Here is a 14061-nt window from a genome sequence, read left to right on the forward strand (position 1 = left end):
ATTTAATGCCCCCCCAATCATGTATGTTAGTTCAGAAATTTGCCTTACTATTTAAACTTTCCTGATCATTTTGTGTACAGTGAGAGATTGGGGCTTCATCAAGGTGTGGGGAGCATGTTTATTCATTATTTGTAAATTTTGATTGGGATGTGTTAAATGTCATTTCTTTTGAAATATAGGCTATAAAATTTAATCTAACACTGGATGGCTCAAGATTTAAAAAGTAAAATATCTTCCCCCCTACTCCAGACTTAATTAATGTAGCTTTATGTTTCTATAAGTGGGTACAGAGACCCACCATATTCCTTGAGCATATCCAGTAAATTATCATTAGTTAATGTTTAGAAAATTCTAAATAGAGCAACACAAATAGGAACTAAAGTCTGTTATTGCTAATTTTTCTAGGGTTTTCTAAACCCCTGTCAGCTGTTGGAATGAATTTGATGATGCCTTCCTTCCTTCCCCTTCCTTCCTTTCTTCCTTCCTTCCTGTTTATGAGTATCTGTTAACAACAGTGATCCAGAATTTCATAGTAAAAGTTTGTTTTCCATGAGGTAATTTGTTTGTTATATTCTTGGATATTTGGTAGCTGAATCAATAGATAACTCTGTGCCTAATACTTGATTCAGGAGGAAAGCCATTGCACAGTGAAAGCAAGCACTTTTGAGGACCTTGGAGTAAAAATAAAAATTAAAATACTAGAAAGATATACATAGAATTCAAGGCAACTGTGTATTTTGTTCAAAGATGTTATTACATTCCTTCGGCCTTGCACACGTTTAGCTTGTGCTTCTTGTTAGTTACGTTTCTTGTATCATAAAAGAAATACATTGTTCATCCAAATAAAATATTATAAAAGCATTAATTTCCTACTAATAGCTAATATAATAAGAAGGCAACAGTAATTAAATACTCAATATTTAGTTTACAACTTACTTTAGATGTGTAGAGCGTATGTACATAAATATATACCGAAAATGTCTGGGAGGGCCTTTTACTAGAATAGTGCTCCGCTAGACTGTCCTCACTGCTGTTAATTCAATCCAAATGCAATCTGTGTGTGACCATTTGAAGACAATTTCAGTACTCCTTTATAACTCCCTGATTGTCCCGGCAGATGCCCACTTACTAGGAATGCACTAAATGAAAGTTCACAGTTGTTAGCTATGCTCACACTGGTAGACTTTCCAGCTTCTTTTACCTCATACCTTCTCGTGGAAATCGTGGTCACTATTGTCTGCCTCATCGTTGATACTGCAGGTCTTAGTGAAATCAGCAGCAGAGTGAGTTAGACAAACCTTACATGTGTCATATTGCAGGGAAAAGAAGTTAGGGGGAAAGCCAAGAACATCTTTAATAAAGTAAGGCCCAGCGTTTAAGCCATGGTTCTGAATCTTACTGGGGGGTGGGGGGTCACTTAAAACATGAGATGTTTTTAACTGAACGCCACTTTTTGATCCTTGCCTCTTATTATTTTCTTTTGCCAGATGATGAGTAATGGCAGTTGGGGTCGTTCTTTTAAGTCTGTGTTCTTAAAAAGCTATTTTAAAAGGCAATCTCTAAGGATAGAGATAATTGTGAAAACTGCTTCTTTCTCTCTTTCCTCTTCTGTGTTCCTGCTTCCAGGCACGTTCACCAGGCTGATGGGTCTGTTCAGCGCTAAACTGTCAGGCTAATGTAGAGATTATACATAACGTTGCTAATGTTGTTTCAGTTAATGACAACGTATCTGTAACTAATAATGCTGAATTATTACAAGGTCAAAGCATTATTACTGACTCAGGAACAGTCTCATAGAATAAAAGGAGTGTGCGGGGACTTTATGAGCCTAAGTTCCAAAAACCTGAGTAACAAGGTAAAGATGGGTGGACCCTGTATAGAATCATCCAGATTGGCGTGGGTGAGTTCTTAGGATTTGTTAATTTGCCACCATCAGGAAGCATGGCTTTCCTCCGTGGCTGCTCACTACATGCAAGTGGCGATGTCAAAAATTGAGTATGAATTGTAAAAGTAGTAACAAAATGCGGTCCTTTCAAAACCAGTGCCTTTGTTAGCTGGCAAATAAAATAATGGGATCTATGCTGACATTTTTAAGCACACAGCGCTTTGTTTTTCTCACATCCATCACCCCAGTACCCTCCCCATTCCTCACACCCTCTCTCTTCCTGTGGCTTCTCTCCAAACGATTCCACTTCTGCTTTCTCTCACATTCATTCCACAATTGAGAGAGTGTATACAAGGTTTCTGCTCTTGACTTGCCATAGCTTGCCATCTGTCTATGAAGAGAGGTAACTGTAACACTGGCGCTGCCCCGTACAGACAACATCCAGGTGTCCTTAAAGTGCTGTCTGAGGACAGGGAGGGCGGCAAAACAGGAGAGGAGTTTGGGCTCAATTTTGAGGGCTTGGCCTGTTTCACCAAGCGAATTTATCTGGGAACTGCATTCCAGCTGGAGCAATAGATCTGAGCAAATGCACCATCACAGATCTCTGAAAAACACTGTGCTATATTCTGTAATATAGCATGCTTGAAAGTGAGCGGTGAAGGAATGTCTGCCAACATAAGAAACATTCAGATCATGGAAAGACTTCAAATGGAATTCCAACTTTCAGAATTTGTAGACTCTGGGTGAGGCTTTGAAGGTTTTCAGAATGGCCTGAGACCACTCTGGAAGTACCATTCTAAATTGAGTGAAACTATAAGTGATATTTTTAAAAAAATCACTATTTATTGAGAAATGATTGGATGCTGATTTCAGTGATGGGAGATAAACAAGAATGTGTTAAACATGGTGGATGATGTTAGAGCAGGTGGGTGATGGTATTGAAGATGGAATAAAATAAAACCAACAGCTGTCTCAAAGGAAGGAAGGGAGGGAGAGAGGGAGGGATGGAGAGAGGGAGGGAAGGAGGAAGGAAGGGAGGAAGGAAGGGAGGGAGGAAGGGAGAGGGAGGAAGGAAGGAAAGGAGGGAGGAAGGAAGTAAGGAATCCACCAGTAAAGACAATACAGAGAGATATCATGTAGGAGATGGACGTTGAGAAACGTCCAGTGTTCTTTTAAGAAGGAGTGATGGAACCATCACTGATAACAGACAGTGTCTGGTGATTAGACTGGAAAGGGCCGGGAATAGTTCCCATGGATCTGAATACAAGGAAAAGTCACCTAGAGGTGAATCAGAGAATCCGTGCAACTCTGTGCCCAGACTAATAATAGTCAGAAATGTCTGGTTGAGCCAACTGGCACAATTTTGTAACTTTTCCTGGTATCAGTCACCTGGTAGTGAGATCAAAGAAAGTGTACTGGGCTGTTTTCTCAGCATGAAATGTAGGTAGGAAGGCAATGATCACAAGAGACCAAAGGAACTTCCTAGCTTAGATGAGGAGCCGTGAGCTGGGGGGGGGGGGCACTGATTCCCATACCTAGAGAGACAGAGACTGAAGACTGGCTCCGTGAGAAGGACTGACCCACAAATGAGACAGCAAAGGGATGTGCGAGGTGCCAATGGCCAGCGTTTGAGAAAGCAGGTAGTTTTGAGTAACCCTGTTGGTCCTTTCACTTGAAGCACACTAATTATCACGTTTATCCACTGAACTTCTTTTCTAATTAGTAATTAAGAACAAGGTGGTTAAAAGTAAATCACTTCCGTAACTGAATGGCAGAGCAACAACTGCAGCCCAAATTCCACTTACTTTTGTGGGAGAAATATGTGGCATAAGCAACTAGTAAATGTGGACCATGGTTTCATTGTCTTAGAATATAAACCATGCAGAAGCAAGCTATGGCCTGTGGGCTAATGCTGCTCCTACGCCTTTCCCATAAAGTTCTTACTGCACTTGTTAAATGTATTATCTATGACTGTGTCACACCACAAGTCAACCCCGAGTGGTTGGAATACAGATCAAAGTATTTGCCGTTGAATCCTGAGCACGAGTCATAAGTGCAGGAATTGGGTTATGTATGTATCAGTTGGGACCCAGGACCACAGTATCATCGTCCCTTTCTTTTTGATTAGTTTTAGTTTTCTGTACTGGTATCCATTTGTTGCCACAGGAAGTTTCTACAATGAGACCCAAGAATTAAATGTATCTGTGAGTCCAAGTGTAAACATTTAAATGCAGTTAAGGGTTGTGCTGTAATAACATGGCAGTTAGAGAGCTGTTGGATTACAGAGAGGTGTGTGTGCCACGGTTACACCCTTATGATACTCTCCATGCTGGTCATTCCTGTGATTTGATATGAATATTTCAGACAAGAATCAAAATCCTACTTCTAAACAATTGCTTCTCATTCGTTTTATGTCATTCATTTACTATTAACGTTTCTCTGTCAAATGTTCGCCATTTATTATCATTACATTTACCTACCAGCTTTTCTTTCCTTCTCTTGTAGTCCCTGCTATGTGGATATTTGTTAGCAATGACTGATGTGGAAACTACGTATGCAGATTTTATTGCTTCAGGAAGAACAGGTAGAAGAAATGCAATACATGATATCCTGGTTTCCTCTGCAAGTGGCAACAGCAATGAACTAGCCTTGAAATTAGCAGGTCTTGATATCAACAAGACAGGTGAGTCACTCAGTGTACACCTTTCTAGGGACATAGGATGACATGGCATTTTCCTACATGAGATTAGAACACACACGCATGCGCGCACACACGCGCACACACACACGCGCACACACACACATGCACACACACACGCACGCACAGACATGCACATACACACACATGCACACACACACACACACACAACACATACATATGCACACGCATGCACGCACATGCACATACACACACACATACGCACACACACATTCATGCACACACGCACGCATGCACATACACACACACACACACACACACACACCTTCTTTTGAAATCAAATGACACAATTAAAAATAGTTCATACAACATGAAAGTCTCTATTTGGTTCATTAATCTCTCCTTTTTTTCCAGCTACTTCTCTATGCACACTGAAAAATAAAAACACATGATCAAAAGCTGAAATATCTACAAAAGCTTTGAAATTACTTACGGGAAGACTTAGTAGAGTTAGGACTCCTGCCATAGACAACTCAGGCTAACTCCTACATTTCATTCATACTTTAAAAGATTCCCAATGAGTCAGGTAGACCTTAATTCAGAGAATCAGTTTTATTGAGAATGGAAATAAAAAAAGTTTATGTAAGTACTTCTTAGAAAATGGTTTTTAAATTTTCATAATTGAATTTTTTTTTGGAGGAAATGTACCTTAGTACTTATTCAAGTCACTTGACATTACTAGTGAAAAATAAATATTTTAATACATTGAAATGTTTGATAGCCTTAATTCTGACTATTAAAATCGGCTAATAGTTCCTCCATTCATAGCTTCTTCAAATTTATTAAGAAGATTTAAATAAATTAATTATTAAGTATGAAAAGAATTCATAGCCAAGAAACTACAGTGTTGTATACATAAAAAGAACTCATAATTTCCGATTCTCTAATATCCAATATGGCTTCACTCTAAGAACACATGTGTGAAAGCTTTTAGATTGTTAGAAAATGTGTAAGGTCATGTGTGTGGTTTTAAAAAGGCAGAATTTTGTTCAATTATTAAAGGTCAGTATGTTATAGACCCTCTCAATTTTAGGTTAATGACAAATGTTAACATCGTGGCTTTGGGCTCCATATTCTAGGGCTCACTGTTTCTGTACTTTATATACTTAACTCTCAAAGCAATTTGGAGAAAGGCTGTAGGGTGTTATTTCATTCTACTACCATGAAATGAGTAAATATACATTTTTTTTCATGGTTCAGAAATTTTGCCAGTTTCTTTTCACAGATTTATATTTTAATTTTCACATTAACATTCAATTTTAAGTGCATTTCAAGAGACTGACCAATTAACAACAACAAAATCCCTCTATCTTGAGTTAATAATAAATAAGAAAACTTTCGAGGATCCAGGTGGATGATCCTAAAATTCTGTAAGTAACGGGCATGGTAAACATTTTAAGTGTTTGCTCAACTCAGAGGGTCAGGACACACTCTGTGCTTGTACAGTAAAAGCACATGTAAGAGTCAGGAGCTCGGGCCTTGAGGTTTCAACTTTAACAAATGCACAGCCCATCGTTGACAGCTGAGCCTTTCATCGATTGCTTACTTGTTTCTGGCTTTTGCTCTGAGGTCACAGAAAGTGCCGGGCTCTGAACGCTCATCCGTGCACTGCCAAGAAAGCACACATGTGCCTATGGCATGTTCAGACTCTGCAGGAATGTCTGAAGTCTCCTGCATGGTGCACACACACACACAGGGTCAGTAAACTCGAGCCTCTCTGTTTCCATTGCCTTTCACAGAAGGCGAGGACGATGGACAGAGAAGCTCCACGGAACAAAGCGGAGAAGCCCAGGGAGAAGCCGCCAAATCTGAAAGCTAACACTCCGTTCTGACCTTCAACGACACCTGAGCATGTGGCGGATCTCCTGGCGTGGCTCGGATGCATTTGCTGCCATGAGCGAGAAGCAGGGGAAGAAAATGGCTGTGCTGCATGGCAAGCGACTGCCCGCTGCCGTGCTAGAAGTGGGGGCAGAGCCTGTGCCCGCAGGCAGCCTTTTCCCTACCTCTGTCTTTAGCAACGGTTGATAGCACCTGGCCTGCTGCGCTTGGGTATCATTTTTGTATGGGTCCTTTCACTTGACCGTGTAACGAAAATGCTTGTAGAGAGTAGCACCGACCTCGCTGATGGTTCCTGTAGCATCTGGCCCCTCATGACGTCAGAGGATTTTAATTGTGTCTAATTGAAATGGGTTGGTTGAACCCCAGAGTTTAAATATCTCTGGCTGGAGTATTCACCCAGTAAAAAGAACCATCCAGAGAGCACTGTTAGCGTTCTGTCCCTGTGTGTTAGTGCTGTGTTACTTACACTGTTTTGTATCGTACGGTATACCTGCTCAGCACTGCCCTTCAATTGCTTATGTGAAAGGGAATGATGTACATTACTGTGAATTTTTATACCACTCATTTTTTTAAAGGGCTGCCTTTTTAATTTCCCATAGTGTTGTGGCGTGCACGGGAAGAACATACTTTTGTAAAACACTGTTTCCCCCTCGATAATAACCTGTGTGCTAACGGTCAAGTCCAGCAGACTCACCGAGACCCCTTTGCTTTATTACACAGGCGTCTGGAAATATCCATTAATGTGAACATTGCCTGAGTTCAGTTTTCTCGGTATCTGCACAGAGAAGAGATCTATCGATGTTGATCTTATCTCTAAATAAGAAGTTCTTTCAACTAATATTCTAATTTTTCACAATGAGAATTTTTAAAAATTGAGAAGGTAGGGAAAAAGAAAGCCAGATACCCCTAATAACTGGAAGTAGTGTGCTCTGTGGATGAGTTGCCTCATGCCATTGTGTGAATCTGTGGCTTGTGAAGAACGTACTCTCCTCCCAACCCTGTGGGTGACAGTCCAAAGCGTGAAGCCCTTGCGTTGTGTTCCACGAGGTCCTCTGTCAACCCTTTCCTATCCAGATGTTATTATGAACTTTTTAAAGTTTGTAAACTTTTACTAATAATTAGTGTAGTGGCATTCTGACACAATAACTATCTCCTAACCACACCTTTACCGATACTGTCGACAGCCTATGGTGTGTTTTGACTTCATGATTCTTGTAAGGAAATTTCCGCGGCCTGTGTAACCCTTCTGGTCAGTATTATGAAGCCAACTATCTGTGGTAGTAGATAAGGACCCAGGAAGATGCCCAGGGCTCGTGAATTGTGTGTGTCCTGGAGGGCACAGCTACAGTTCCAGGTTAAGTAAAGAGCAGAGTGTGGACACAGTCTGTGGGTCTGACAGGACCGCAGCCTATCTCTGTGGTTACTCACAAGGTAGAAGGATTGCCTGTTGTCATCTGCCTTTGCAGTGCAGCTTTTACTGACTGGGAGTACATGCGTCTCATTTAGTCCCCAACTGGATGTTTTCCAGAAAAACAAGGAATGTTAAATAAGTCTTTCTGGATATAGAGTAGCAAATAGGTTAAGCAAGGGATGCCTCGCTTTGATCTAACTCATTGGAGGCTAGTTAGGAGTGAAACAAACCTACCCACTGATAGACTCAAACATGTCGGTAGAAGCTTCCGGGCCTGTCTAGGCAATCTTTGATAATCCATTTAAAAAGTTCAACACTTTTTGAAGTCCTTGCTTAATTATCCTTAAGTCTTTCTTGTGAATATAAAGCTCATTCTAAAATTGTGGAATTCCAAACTGATTTCGCGTGTGCTTTGTAAAGTGTAAAACCAGTGCTGAGTCTGTGTGGAAGGTTTATATTCCCGTGGGATGTACTATTCCTAATGCATGTGGTGCCATGCTTGTCCTCAAATATATGAGTAGTGCTCAATGGAGAAGTCATGTGGAGCTTTTGATTTTGTTTTGCCTGTTACAACTACTTTGTGTACTGTATTCAAATACAGAGGTATTCTCCAGCTGGGAAAGGAAAAAAAAAAAAATTCTCGATCTCCCACATTTTATCCATTTTGCTTGGCAAAAGTGCATAAAATCTCCTAGTTTTATTTAAATGTCTGTTATTTGCAAGTAAGTAATACTACATAGGGAATGAATCTGTAATGACAGATGGAAGAGTAAATGACCCAAAAAAGTTAAGTAGCCCAACTGAGTCACTCTGGAACACTTTCTTTTAACTCTTCAAATGCACCACTTAGAATTCAACATTTCTCCCCTTCACACACTGGGAAGTGAACATGAATAAGGACTAATTTTTGCAAGATTAGAGAGCTAATTTGAGCCCATGTTTATCTATCAACAGAATTTTGATTTCAAATGTCGTAATTTCACAGCATATTTCTCTGTACGGGAAATGTTAGCAATGCACTCCTGCAGCTTGTGTTTTATACAGAAAGAAAGTGAGTTTCAAAAGGGACTTGCTTCCTCGTGATTTGCAGATGGGTCAATGCCACATGTTGGCTAAGCCCACCTTTATTTTTGTTTTATGGGTTTTGTGTGTGTGTGTGTTTCAATATTCAATTATACCTTATTTTGAGAATTTCCTTCTGGCATGTAAACAAAGTTTACATAGGTTTAAGTTGTGAATGTGTTTCAATATTCTATGGTTTTTATTTAATTACCAAGAAACGAAAAGATTTCTGTTGTTGATACATTGACAGTGAGCGAGAAGTTGTTGAATTTACCTTTTTCCAGCTGAGAGCATTTTATTTCAATGCATGTTCATGCCGAGTTCACAGAAATGCTCTCTACTCTGTAAAAGAAATCATGACATTCATTTTTCAAAATATACTAGCATAGTAGTCCACTGTTGATGCCCCCCACACACACACTGAGTCTTCCTCGGACATGGCAACCATTTTAGAAAATGAATTGCATTTCTGTTTCTTCTCGGAGGAATAATAAATGAAAAAAAAATGTAACTGTTGGGCAGCAAGCTTCTGAGTTGACCCTGCAATGGTAGGAGAAAATGTGTAGTCACTAAATGGAAACATGGAAGGATCCATAACTGATGATGTCTTAGAAGCTCAGCATTGTTCTTAGGCTGAGGAATGGCAGCCTCGGAAGTCATTGTGAGCCTCTGTGACTTTTGTGTGTGGTTAGCCATGTTGCATGCTCACACAGTCGATATTAAAAGCAGCACTTGTTTCTGAATTTCTGAAGTATTTATTTGCTGCGCTCTGTGTAAGTGGTGCTCGAGGAAGTTCTGAGAAAGAGAAACTCGAAGCTAGAGGAATCCTGTGGTGCATGGTCCCTGAGCCTCTTGGTTTCATTTCCCCTGTCCTTTACCCTAGAAAGTTCTGGTCCCTTCTACTGTAGTAGCCCAGCACCCTCAATTTTACCTCTGCTGTAATCATCCCTCCCTCATATCTAAAATACCATCATACCTATTCTTCCTACTTCGTTATCTGAGAGAGATTTCAAACGTGCTGAAAGGTTTGAAAATGTTCTCCAGTAAAACCCCACTCCCTCAACACACACACACACACACACACACACACACACACACACACACACACACATACACACACACACCACACTTCTTTCCCCTTACCTAACTTCTTACATGACTTTTTGGTGACTTCCCTCCTACCTACACTGAGATCATGTGAGAATTAGAATTCAAGGCCTGAGGCACCCTACCGTAAAGATTTCAGACAACTCAGCAAAGGCATACATTGCTAAGACCACACCTCTTTTCATTGTGTTGTAGATATATATATACATATATATATATATATGTATGTATATATATATCATTGCATGGAACCCTAGGGTCTATTAAAAAATGAATTGTTACAACAAATGAGAATTAAAGTGCATTACATTAATTTATAAATAACTGACTATTGAAAGCAAAATTAGAAGAATGTGAAACATGTCAATTGGACTAGGATATCATTTAAGGTAGTCACCAATCTCATTATCAGGGAAGGGCATTTAAGGCTGCCTCTTCACTATTGCTTAGATTGTTAGTTGGGGTCATCCTTGCAGATCTCTAGACATTTCCCTAGTGCCAGATTTCTCTTTAAACCTATAATGGCTCCCTCTATTAAGGTACCTCTTTTCTTACTCTCCTTTATTCTTCCCTAGACTTGATCTTCCTGATCCCTCACCCCCCCATTTTTCTCCTCCCTCCCTCCCCACTCCCCCATGCTCCCAGTTTACTCTGGAGGTCTTGTCCCCTCCCCAGCCTGGTACTGGCACAAAAATAGACAATGGAATCAAATTGAAAATCTTGATATTAACCCACACACCTACGCACGCCTGATTTCTGACAAAACAGCTAAAATTATACAATGGAAAGAGGAAAGCGTCTTCAGCAAATGGTGCTGGCATAACTGGATGAATACTGCAGATAGATCCATGTCTATCGCTGAAGTCCAAATGGATCAAAGACCTGAACATGAATCCAGCCACACTGAACCTCTTAAAAGAGAAAGTGAGAGCTACCATTGAATGAACTGGTATAGGAAACCGCTTCCTGAACATAATTCCAGTAGCACAGACACTGAGAACAACAATTAATAAATGAGACCTCCTCAAACTGAGAAGCTTCTGTAACGCAAAGGACAAAGTTAACAAGACCAAATGGCAGCCCACAGACTGGGAAAAGATCTTCACCAACCCCACATCTGAAAGAGGGCTGATCTCCCAAATATACATAGAACTCAAGGAACTAGTCACCAAAACACCAAATAAACCAATTAAAAAGTGGGGTACAGAACTGAATAGAGAACTCTCAATAGAGGAATCCAAATTTGCTGAATGACACTTAAGGTGCTCAACATCCTTAACGATCAGGGAAATGCTAATCAAAACAACTCTGAGATATCATCTTACTCCTGCCAGAATGGCTAAAATTAGAAACACCAATGGCAGCTTATGCTGGAGAGGATGTGGAGAAAGGGAAACACTCCTCCACTGCTGGTGGGAGTGCAAACTCATACAGCCATTTTGGAGATCAGTATGGCAGTTCCTCAGGAAAATGGGAATCAGTCTACCACAGTACTCCTAAATCCCATGCTTAGGCATATACCCTAATGATCCACATCCATGCAACAAAGACTATGTTCATAGCAGCATTATTTGTAATAGCCAGAACCTGGAAACAACCTAGATGCCCCTCAACTGAAGAATGGATAAAGAAAATGTGGTACATTTACACAATGGATTGCTACTCAGCGCTAACAACAATGGAATCTTGAAATCCGCAGGTAAATGGATGGAACTTAAAGAAACCATCCTGACTGAGGTAACCCAGTCACAAAAAGAGGAACATGGTATGTACTCACTCATATATGGATTTTAGACCTAGAGCAAAGGATCACCAGCCAAAATCCATACCTCCAGAGAAGCTAGGGGAAAAAAAATACATGGTTTCGCCTACTTCTCTCTCCATTCACTGCCCCCCCCCACTTCCCATGTTCTCTGGGGGACTTGTCCCTTCCCCCTTCTGTGAGGGCCTTTATATGAATCTCTTAGAATACACCTTGTATCCTAGTTCCTCTGGTGGTGGGACTAGGAAGATTGAGTCAGGGAACGAATAGATGAGAGCAAGAAAAGAGATACCATAGTAGAGGGAGCCATTATAGGTTTGAAGACGAAGCTGACTCTAGAGAAATGTCCAAAGACCTACAAGAATGACCCCAAACAACAACGTGAGCAACAGTGGAAAGGCTACCTTAAATGCCCTTCCCTGATAATGAGATTGATAACTAACTTATATTCCATCCTAGAACTTTCATCTAGTAGATGTTGGAAACAGAAACAGATACCCATAGCTAAACACCGAGCTGAATTGCTGGAATCTAGTTGCAGAGATGGAGGAGTAATTAAAAAAAGGGGTTAAGACCAGGCTGGAGAAACCCACAGAGACAGCTGACCTGAACAAGGGGGAGCTCATGGACCCCCAGACTGATAGCTGGGAATCCAGCATGGGACTGACTCAGACTCCCTGAACATGGGTCTCAGTTAGAAGGCCTGGGCAGACTAAGGGACCTCTGACAGTGGAATCAGGATGTATCTCTGGTGCACAAAAGGACTTTGGGAGCACATTCCCCATGGAGGGATACACCCTTAACCTAAAGGTAGGAGGGAGGGCCTAAATCCTACTCCAAATAACTTGACAGATTTTGTTGACCCCTCCTGGAAGGCCTCACCCTCCCTGTGGAGTGGGTAGGGAATGGGATGGGAGGGTGTGGGGGGGAGGCATGGAAAAATGGGAGGGAGAAGGTACTGGGATCTATATGTAAAATAAGAAAAAATAAATAATACTAAAAAATTTTAAAAAAGGAAATATTGATGAGATTTCTCAAAGTTAAAAAAAGGTACTTCAACTACACTCAGCATGAGAAAACATAAAAAATAAATGTCTTGAATTTATGAGCCCCTTGCTATAGTAAATCTTGAGCAAACACATTTTAGACACACTGAATACACAGAGATATTTGGCCTGTGCTTTTTTGGAAAAGCTTTACAGCAGAGTTTCATTTCTCTTCCCTCAGAACAGTGCTTTGTTGTACTTCCAATCCATAAATGAATATTTTGAATGAATCTGAAAGGGCAGCAGTTACAGTTGGGAAAGGGAAAACGTGGCCATCTGCTCCCTCTACTTGGTTCAGTGTGACAGTGGCCTGTGGCAGCTGTCTTCCTTCTCCATTTGCCTTCCTCCCACACAGCCCACCTGCCTCTTACCACCAATTTCTCCCTCAGGCTGCCTCTCACACGTGTCTCCATATTTCTTTCCTCCTACTCACCATATCACCACTTTCCCTCATTTGATCTCTGCATTGTTCTCACAGTCAAAAGTACATGGCTGCTTGCTGGATTCCATTCTCCAAGCCCGGTTTCCTCTCTGTCGTTTTGCTTCTCATGTTGTGCATAGTGATACTGTCTTCCGGACTACTACTCAAGCTAGAACAACAGAAGCACTGGTGAGCCTGTCTAATGCAGAACTGAGAGAAGGAACGATGCTGTGCAGGATGTCTCACACTTCAATTAATAACGAGTCATCCATCAGCTGTGACAGAGTGGCCAGGTGTAATCATCACCAGCTGCTACCAAAACCCAAACCAATATAAGTTCCCCAAAGATTGATATCACACACTCTCAACCCTGATCATTGCTGCTTCATTCATGATAGCCAAAAACTGGATGTCAACAGAAGAATGAATAAATAAAATATGGTACATTTACATGACAGAGTATTACTGAAGAGTTTGGTTTTGTTGTTGTTGTTTGTTTTATTGTTTTGGCTTTTTTTCTAATGAAATCATAAAATTTTCAGGCAAATGGATGGAACTAGAAGAGACTCATCCTGAGTGAGGTAAAACAGCCTCAGAAAGATAAATATTGCATGTATTCACTCACATGTGGACATTAGTCATTAAATAAATGATAACCAAGCTACATTTTGTATATCCAGACATTAGGCATAGAAGAAGTGGCTGGGAGACACATTGTTCTCCCTAGAACAGATAAGACAAACATAATAGATTTTATGGGGCACAGGAATGATAGAGTCTGTTGGAGAAGGGAGAGGAGATAGGACTGA

General features: G+C 40.7%; 1 long non-coding RNA gene across 1 annotated transcript in view; it reads left to right on the top strand.

The window, feature by feature from the left end:
- Window positions 1-4427, top strand: part of LOC127231150 (uncharacterized) — a 43853-nt gene extending 39426 nt beyond the window's left edge. The window contains exon 3 of the long non-coding RNA XR_007835254.1: window positions 4391-4427. This is a non-coding gene — a long non-coding RNA (uncharacterized LOC127231150). The remainder of the gene's footprint in view (window positions 1-4390) is intronic.
- The last annotated feature ends 9634 nt before the right edge of the window (window positions 4428-14061 follow it).

The sequence above is a fragment of the Phodopus roborovskii genome, unplaced genomic scaffold (assembly GCF_943737965.1).
Source record: "Phodopus roborovskii unplaced genomic scaffold, PHOROB, whole genome shotgun sequence".
NCBI lineage: Eukaryota > Metazoa > Chordata > Mammalia > Rodentia > Cricetidae > Phodopus > Phodopus roborovskii.